Genomic DNA, 9,992 nt, shown 5'->3' on the forward strand with positions numbered 1-9,992 from the left:
GGGTGAAGGGGGGTCTTCGCCCTCTTTCCTGAAACTAGAGCCTTTCACCTCTAAATGCCGACAGTGACATTTATTGAGCACCAGATGGGACGCTACCCATGTAGGACCTCACTGAGCCCTCAGCAGTTCTATGAGGTACTGCTGCCACAATGTCTCCATTTTACAGATGTGGAAATTAAAGCTCCGGGAGGGGAATGGACTTGTCTAGGACCTCACCATAAGTAAGGGCTTCAAATGAAGGCCAGTGGACCCCTGGTGTGCTGCATGCCTGGGGGTGAAGACAGGGTGGGCTGTGCTGGGGCCGGAAGCAAGCCATGACCCACTTGTGAGGAACTTCACCGAGGGGCACCTGGTCCCTGGCTGCTCTCATGGTCTAAGAGGCCACAGAGAACCTGGGAGATGGGGGGCAGGCCCCTATGCTTGAATCCTGGCACCAGACAGTGTGATCTTAGGCCAATCTCATGCCTCTCTGAGCCTGTTTTCTCACAAGCAAGGTGGGCACGGTACCTTCCTTCAGCTCAGAGGGGAAGGACTTGTCCAGATTCATACAAGGTGAATGCTGAGCTGGGATTCCAACCAGCTTTGCTGCCTCTGAGGTTCTCAACCTTGGCTCCTGGCTGGGCTGCCCCTAGTCCTGATCTCACTGGTCTGATCAGGTTAGAATGTAGGGCAAGGGTGAGAGGAGGAGCAGTTGCGTGCAGGGCCCGGCTGCCCACATGTGGACTTTGGTCCCTGGCCTCCAGGGCTGACAAGGCAGCTGGAGCGGACCAGCGAGGCTCGTCACAGTGGCTGGAGAGGTCACCCAGGGCTGGATGGGCGGGGCCAGCAAGAGGGGAGTGATGGAGTAGGGCAGGGAGCAGCCAAGAATGAGGAAACTGAGGCCAGGGAGAACCGAGGCCTGCCCCAGTCCCCTTAGGGAGTAAGATAAACCTAGGCCTCCTGCTCTTGGCTTCCCGTAACACAGAGGCGGGCGGGCAGGGTAGGGGCCACAAAGGAAGGATCTCTTTTGGCCATTTGCCATCGCCCATCAGCACAGCCGCTGTGGCCCAGGAGGAATCATTATCTCCCCACAGCAGTTCTTGGGGCTGATGAGAAAGGGCTCTGGCTCCACCCACAGCCGCCAGGTGGGGCATCCCTGCTGCACCAAAGAGCCCAACCCCCACCCCCTCATTTTACAGAGGAGGACACTGACACAGGGCAGGGGACTTGCCCGAGGTCTCCGTAGCAGGTTCTCTCCTCTGACTGTACTGGCTTATACCACTTGTATTAGTCTCCTATGGCTGCTACTACCACAAACTTGGTGTCTTAAAACAACACAAATGGGGGCGGACGGGTGGCTCAGTTGATTAGAGCGCGAACTCTGGGCAATGCCGGTTTGATCCCCACATGGGCCAGCGAGCTGCATCCTCTGCAACTAGAATGAAGTCAGTGAGCTGCAACTCAGCTCCCAGGTGGCCAGATGACAGCTGGTTAGAGCCCGGCTCTCAACCTCAAGGTTGCCGGGAGTGGTTCGCCTCCCGCCAGGGATGGTGGGCGCGCCCCCTGCAACTAACAACAGCAACCGGACCTGGAGCTGAGCTGTGCCCTCCATAACTAAGACTGAAAGGACAACAACTTGACTTAGAAAAGTCCTGGAAGTACACACTGTTCCCCAATGAAGTCCTGTTCCCCTTCCCCAATAAAATCTTTAAAAAAAAAAAAAAAAAAAAAAGCCTTCTCTTACAGTTCTAGAGGCCAGAAGTCCAAATCAATTTCCCTGGGCTGAAATCAAGGTGTTGGCAGGGCTGTTTCCTTCTGGAGGCTCTCTCGAAAACCCATTTCCTACTTTTCCGGGCTCCTCTCTGGGCTTCCGGAGGCTACCTGCATTCCTTGGCTTGCGACCTCTTCCTCCCGTGACAACAGGCTCTTGCTTCTGTTGTCCTGTCCCCTCTTCTGTAGTCTAATCTCGCTCTTTTAAGGACGCTTGTGATTATATTTAGGGCCCACATTTAGGGCCCACCTGGATAATCCAGGAAACTCTCTCCATCTCAAAATCATGACTTTAATCACATCTGCAAATTCTCTTTACCACAAAGCTTTCACAGGTGCGAGGGATTAGAACCTGCATACATTTGGGGGCCCATTATTATCGCACCATACCGTTCCCTCACTACAACTCCTCTTCCCTATTAGACACTTCTGCCTGAGAAAATCCTTCCCATTCGACTGGTTAAATGAATCAGGGAACAGTCATCCAACACAGCACTGTATGCTGTGGAATATTACACAATCATCAGGAATGGTGAGGAAGAACAGTGTCTGAGGGGTCAGCCCGCCAGCCCAGTGGCTCAGGTGGTTGGAGCGCCGTGCTCGTAACATTGAGGTCGCGGGTTCAATTCCCACATGGGCCAGTGAGCTGCGCCCTCTACAGCTAAGATTGTGAACAACGGCTCTCCCTGGAGCTGGGCTGCGGTGAGCAGCCAGAGGTTGGCCAGCCATCATGAGCTGCTGTGTGCTGCCGTGGGCTGCCAGGTGCTGCCATAAGTAGCTGGTGTCTGGCAGCTGGCAGCCGGGGAGGGATGCTGTAAGTGGCTGTGAGCGGCCAACAGAAGACTAGTGACCGACTGCCGCAGCCGGGGGGAGCGCAAGGCTCATAATACTGGCATAGGCCAGGAAGCTGTGTCCTACACAACTAGGCTGAGAAACAATGGCTTGAACTGGAGTGGGAGCAGGGGGGAGGCAAAAGAAAGGGGGGAAAATAAAAATCAGTGTCTGATCTGGAATATGTTCACGATCAAGAAGTGACTGTGTGATATGAATTTTTCTTTCAAATAAAGAAAAACTTACCTAGAGAGAGACGAGCAATGTGACCCTGTGATAAAGACTACAGAATCTGGAGCCAGGAGATCTGGGTTCACATCCTGCCTCTGCCACTTTCTGGCTGTGTGACACCAGGGAATCCACTTAACCTTCTGATGCCTCAGTTTCCTCATCTGTAAAATATTTGTACCTATCTCATGGGAATGTTGCAAGAATTAAATGAGGTAATATATGTAGAGATTAAAACAATGCTTGCCACAAAATGGGCCCCATTGAACTGCTATATATATATATATATATATATATACACACTGTAGTGCAGGAGATCCTGCCGACTTCGCCATGTGTCGTGCGGGGCGTCAGGCGGGGTCTGTGGGGTCTCTGTTCCCGCTCCCCACACAAGAACGCAGGACATGGTGAGGCCAAAAAGGAACACCCACGGAGCCATAGGTAGGGGAGTCATACCACTATACTCTCACTGGCAGCTGGGTTGGAGACACAGGAACCAGGAGCAACACAATTCTCAACCCTCACTGTGCCGCTTGCAGACTCAGCCACCATCTTCTTGCTAGCTCCCCCTTTTTTTTGCTAGCGTAGCCACAGCAGTTATGTTAGTGGCCAATTGCTCACTGGTTACAGCTGACGGCCAACTAGCCACAGCTGATGGCCATTTGATCACAGTCGACGGCCATTTACTACCTGAGCCAGCACCTTTCTATGTGAGGCCGAGAGCCTGGAAACTGCTTTTTGGGGCTCTGTCCCCACACTCCACCCCTACAGGGTCTCGCCTCACAATCTACGCGACAAGCGTCTTCCGCAAGGGGCCCTGTGCGAGGAGCCTGGAGGTGAATGCTATTTCCTGGACACAGCCAAGCTCTCTGGTCACAGCCAGGGTTTCTCAGGGCACCACCAGTACTTCTGGGCACAGCCAGACTTCCTGGGCTTCTTAGGGTACCACCAGTCTCCCTGGGCATAGCCAGGGTTTCTCAGGGCACCACCAGTACTTCTGGGCACAGCCAGACTTCCTGGATTTCTTAGGGTACCACCAGTCTCCCCGGGCACAGCCAGGGTTTCTCAGGACACCACCAGTACTTCTGGGCACAGCCAGACTTCCTGGACTTCTTAGGGTACCACTAGTCTCCCCGGGCACAGCCAGGGTTTCTCAGGACACCACCAGTACTTCTGGGCACAGCCAGACTTCCTGGACTTCTTAGGGTACCACTAGTCTCCCCGGGCACAGCCAGGGTTTCTCAGGGCACCACCAGTACTTCTGGGCACAGCCAGACTTCCTGGGCTTCTTAGGGTACCACCAGTCTCCCTGGGCATAGCCAGGGTTTCTCAGGGCACCACCAGTACTTCTGGGCACAGCCAGACTTCCTGGATTTCTTAGGGTACCACCAGTCTCCCCGGGCACAGCCAGGGTTTCTCAGGACACCACCAGTACTTCTGGGCACAGCCAGACTTCCTGGACTTCTTAGGGTACCACTAGTCTCCCCGGGCACAGCCAGGGTTTCTCAGGACACCACCAGTACTTCTGGGCACAGCCAGACTTCCTGGACTTCTTAGGGTACCACTAGTCTACCTGGGCACACGAGGGCCTCTCAGGGCACTGCCATTCTCTCTGGACACAGCCAGGCTTCCTGGACACAGCCAGGGCCTCTCAGGGCACCGCCACTCTCTCTGGGCTCAGCCAGACTTCCTGGACACAGCCAGGGCTCTCAGGGCACTGCCACTCTCTCTGGGCCTCTCATGGCACCGTGCTGGAACAACAGCGGCTCACAGTCAAGGTGCTTACATATTCTCGATGGCGGCCGGTCAAGACACAAAAGCAAACATCCACCAGTTCCACTACATTGTGGTATGTTCCCAAACAAATAGTCAAGCTGTCCATTAAATTAGGGATGGAAGGCAATTCCCCATAGTCCATAGTCATTCGCCAGGGCTGTCCTGAGGGTGAGGGATGACCTTGACCTCACCCTCAGCTCCCACGGAGGACTCAGCAAGCCTTTCCTCCTCGGACTACAAGTCCTGCATCCGGGCTGCCTCAGCAAGCACTTTCCAGCCCACGGGGCCGCAACGACCTTCGCTTTCTCCAGCCTTTGCTGGTTGGGGAACCGTCCACGTCTTTCCACCCCTCCACGGGGTTCCAGCTCTCAGGCAGCTGCTCTTCCTGGTCTTCCTGCAACTGAGTGTTCATATGCACAAACTGCTCCACTGCCCTTCGGGGAGCTTTGGCCAACACCGTACCCTGCTCGCTGCGCCATGTGTAGTGCAGGGCATCCTGCCGACTTCGCCATGTGTCGTGCGGGGCGTCAGGCGGGGTCTGTGGGGTCTCTGCTCCCGCTCCCCACACAAGAACGCAGGACATGGTGAGGCCAAAAAGGAACACCCACGGAGCCATAGGTAGGGGAGTCATACCACTATACTCTCACTGGCAGCTGGGTTGGAGACACAGGAACCAGGAGCAACACAATTCTCAACCCTCACTGTGCCGCTTGCAGACTCAGCCACCATCTTCTTGCTAGCTCCCCCTTTTTTTTGCTAGCGTAGCCACAGCAGTTATATTAGTGGCCAATTGCTCACTGGTTACAGCTGACGGCCAACTAGCCACAGCTGATGGCCATTTGATCACAGTCGACGACCATTTACTACCTGAGCCAGCACCTTTCTATGTGAGGCCGAGAGCCTGGAAACTGCTTTTTGGGGCTCTGTCCCCACACTCCACCCCTACAGGGTCTCGCCTCACAATCTACGCGACAAGCGTCTTCCGCAAGGGGCCCTGTGCGAGGAGCCTGGAGGTGAATGCTATTTCCTGGACACAGCCAAGCTCTCTGGTCACAGCCAGGGTTTCTCAGGGCACCACCAGTACTTCTGGGCACAGCCAGACTTCCTGGACTTCTTAGGGTACCATTAGTCTCCCCGGGCACAGCCAGGGTTTCTCAGGACACCACCAGTACTTCTGGGCACAGCCAGACTTCCTGGACTTCTTAGGGTACCACTAGTCTCCCCGGGCACAGCCAGGGTTTCTCAGGACACCACCAGTACTTCTGGGCACAGCCAGACTTCCTGGACTTCTTAGGGTACCACTAGTCTACCTGGGCACACGAGGGCCTCTCAGGGCACTGCCATTCTCTCTGGACACAGCCAGGCTTCCTGGACACAGCCAGGGCCTCTCAGGGCACCGCCACTCTCTCTGGGCTCAGCCAGACTTCCTGGACACAGCCAGGGCTCTCAGGGCACTGCCACTCTCTCTGGGCCTCTCATGGCACTGTGCTGGAACAACAGCGGCTCACAGTCAAGGTGCTTACATATTCTCGATGGCGGCCGGTCAAGACACAAAAGCAAACATCCACCAGTTCCACTACATTGTGGTATGTTCCCAAACAAATAGTCAAGCTGTCCATTAAATTAGGGATGGAAGGCAATTCCCCATAGTCCATAGTCATTCGCCAGGGCTGTCCTGAGGGTGAGGGATGACCTTGACCTCACCCTCAGCTCCCACGGAGGACTCAGCAAGCCTTTCCTCCTCGGACTACAAGTCCTGCATCCGGGCTGCCTCAGCAAGCACTTTCCAGCCCACGGGGCCGCAACGACCTTCGCTTTCTCCAGCCTTTGCTGGTTGGGGAACCGTCCACGTCTTTCCACCCCTCCACGGGGTTCCAGCTCTCAGGCAGCTGCTCTTCCTGGTCTTCCTGCAACTGAGTGTTCATATGCACAAACTGCTCCACTGCCCTTCGGGGAGCTTTGGCCAACACCGTACCCTGCTCGCTGCGCCATGTGTAGTGCAGGGCATCCTGCCGACTTCGCCATGTGTCGTGCGGGGCGTCAGGCGGGGTCTGTGGGGTCTCTGCTCCCGCTCCCCACACAAGAACGCAGGACATGGTGAGGCCAAAAAGGAACACCCACGGAGCCATAGGTAGGGGAGTCATACCACTATACTCTCACTGGCAGCTGGGTTGGAGACACAGGAACCAGGAGCAACACAATTCTCAACCCTCACTGTGCCGCTTGCAGACTCAGCCACCATCTTCTTGCTAGCTCCCCCTTTTTTTTGCTAGCGTAGCCACAGCAGTTATATTAGTGGCCAATTGCTCACTGGTTACAGCTGACGGCCAACTAGCCACAGCTGATGGCCATTTGATCACAGTCGACGACCATTTACTACCTGAGCCAGCACCTTTCTATGTGAGGCCGAGAGCCTGGAAACTGCTTTTTGGGGCTCTGTCCCCACATATGCACACACATATATAGAGATAAAGATATAGATATATAATGTAGGCTACATCAGAAATAAACTAGAAGGCTGTATTCCAAAAAAGTTTTAAGTGGTTATATCTATGAGTGCTGGGACGGTGAATATGAATAATTGGTATCTGTTTACTTATCTGCCAGTTCTATTTATGTACAACAAACATCGATTATTTACATAATCAAGGTGAAATTTAAAAATTTAACAATCTAACAAACAAAACCGAACCAGAATCCTCCTGATTCTTGAAGCCTGGCTGTGGCTTGCTCTCCCCAGGGAGCCCTCCTGACTCCCAGGGAGGAGGGGAGCCCCGCCTTTGTCACAATTCTCTTCCCTTCTTACTTCCTGAGCTCTGGGAGACCAGTTGGGAACAAAGCAGGGAGTGTGTTCTGAGAACAGACAGCAAACCCACTAGCTGCATAAAAACGCCCCTCAAGTGTTGACTGGGCACATGGACTCTGTGCAACCTTCTCATCCCTGATGGCACTAACCCCACGGAGGTTAACTGACCTCCAAGGGTTGGCCCAAGGATGAGCAAGGATGGGTCTTGCCCAAGGTCACTGTGGGCAGTGGCAGGGTTCCCACCTCAGGCCTTCTGCTACCATCAAGGCCATAGGAGGGGATATGCCAAGACCTGAGCGTGACCAAGATGGGGCAAGCGTTTCTGGCTTGAGGCACTTTCCTCTAATAGGTGTGGCTTTTCCTACCTGCTCATCTTCAAATCCTTGCATTGCCAAACCGGATTTTACCAATGGGCAAACAGGGTCCTTGGATAATAAAGACTGCCAAGAGAAGATGCAATCCCATAGTTGACCACAAGGTGGCAGCAGCAGGCCATGGTCCCATCTCCCACAGGTTTTTCGTGTCCTCTATCGCCCTCTCGTGGTTATGGGAAAACATGCCTGGGGGCCAGGCCAAGGAACATTTGGGAAAACTGAGGCAGGGTTGTCACCTCTTCCGGAGTGATACTCGCTGAAAGAAGCAGGGCTCAGTTGGTGTCCCATGGTAGCTTTGGGTTGACTAGCCAGTCTCCAGCCCAAGTCACAGAGAATGGGTCTAGCTAGTACAGTCCTTGGAGTTTTCCTTAAGGTGACCATTCAGAGGAGGGTGAGGATGATACAGGCATGGTCCTCTGTGCCTGCAGCAGCCCCAGGGAAAAAGCCCCAGTCAGGAGTCAGGCCCCTGTCCCCTGCATAGTTCAGCTACCAACCGTATCCTCCTCTGCAAAATGTGGAGACAAAAGAAAACATCTGTTATGTGAAAACAGGGAGAAGGGAAATGGCTAGTAGCTGGGGCCCCGCCTGCACCCAGGGCCTCCTTCGTGGGACTGGGTCTCAAGGGGAAGCCGAGGCTGGAAATCCCAATCGTTGGGCTGAGCAGGGCAGGGAGCACAGGGTAGGGTGTGGCAGTGAGATTCTCCCCGGTCACACAATGTCATGGACAGAAGGTGGACACCTTGAACCAAGCCGGGACACATCAGATGCTTCCTTTGGGGAATATGGGACTAAGACAAGGAAGGAAGAGTCTGCCTCCTTGAGCAGGTGGAAAGGTACCCAGTAACTCCGGGTGAGGTCTGAGGATGGCAGGAAAAGGCTGGCTGTGAAGAGCAGGGAAAGTGGGGCAGGGCACAGCAGGGAGGCAGGGAAGGCTGTCCCTTGGCCACCGTGGTGCTCCTGGCCTAGTTCCTGTCCTTTCCTGAGGGAGGCACAGACGACCCCAGGCTCCTGGAGCAGGAACAGCATGCTGGACACAGTGCTGGCTCTGGGGACCCTGATACCTGTTGGCCCCTCGGAGGCAGCCTCCATGGCTCCTCATGCCACAGGCTGGTGTGGCCTCAGGCCTCGGCTTCTCTCCTTCCTCCCACAGCCCCCAGCAGACAGGAAGGGAAACTTGCCGGGTACACTCCACAACACAGGCCTGGCCAGTGGGTTATGGTGCGTAAGTGGAGCACTCTGCAGCCATCCAGAATGGGCCAGCGAGACACATGCTGACAAAAACAGATGGCCACGATGGCACGAGAACAGACAGGTGGCAGACCAGGCCTGCAGGAGAAACTAAAGCCACTGATTCCAGATGTCGTGCTGTCTGCTTCCAGAGTGCTCATCACACTTCTACTTTATTTGAATGTTTGCTATTACAGGGAACATGAATTATTTTTATGTTTTTAAAAAGTAACATAGAAAATTTAAATACCCTCCAGGTTGGGTCTGGAAGGGTTGTCCAGTCACCACCCAACAGAGAGGGCCCAGTGGGGGGAGCTGGGCGCACTGGCCATCCGTCTGGCCTCTGGAGTGCTGCCATGGTGGGCTACCATGCCCCTCATCTGCCAAAAGCAGGGAAACAAAGACCTCAGCCCAGGGCACCGTTTAGAAGGGGGCTCTACCCACAGCCCCCCCATTCCCAGAGCTGGCTTCTCCCTATAGATCCTATCCTAGCGTCCATACCTGTAAGATCCCAGGCCTGGGATTGAAGCCCGGGGTGGCCAGCTGCTGCCAGGGGCCCTGCAAGGCACTGCTCTCTGACCTTGGTGTCCTTGGTCTGTACAGCAGGACTAGGACAACCCCGGCTCCTGCTCTGAGCCAACATCATTCTGTGCACTTGACCTGCATCTTGTCACTGAACCCTCACAACTTCCCCAGGAGGTGGGGACTATCATGATGCCCATTTGGCAGATGAGGAAACTGAGGCTCAGAGAGGGGAGCCACCACCCAGAGTCCCAGTCAGTCCCTCAGAGACTGTACCCTGGACCACCTCTGAGCCTCGCTGCTGATGTCCCAAGCCTCATGTGACATGAAGCCTGCTAAGCCTTTAACCGCAGGTCTGACACTTAGTAATACTGGACAAACAGTAGTTACCAGCAGGGCTGGGCTTGACCCCATTCCAAAGCCATCCGAGCTGGCAGCCACCTGCAGCCCCTGCCACAGAGCTCACCACAGCACCGTCA

This window comes from Rhinolophus ferrumequinum, chromosome 12 (assembly GCF_004115265.2).
Source record: "Rhinolophus ferrumequinum isolate MPI-CBG mRhiFer1 chromosome 12, mRhiFer1_v1.p, whole genome shotgun sequence".
NCBI classification, from domain to species: Eukaryota; Metazoa; Chordata; class Mammalia; order Chiroptera; family Rhinolophidae; genus Rhinolophus; species Rhinolophus ferrumequinum.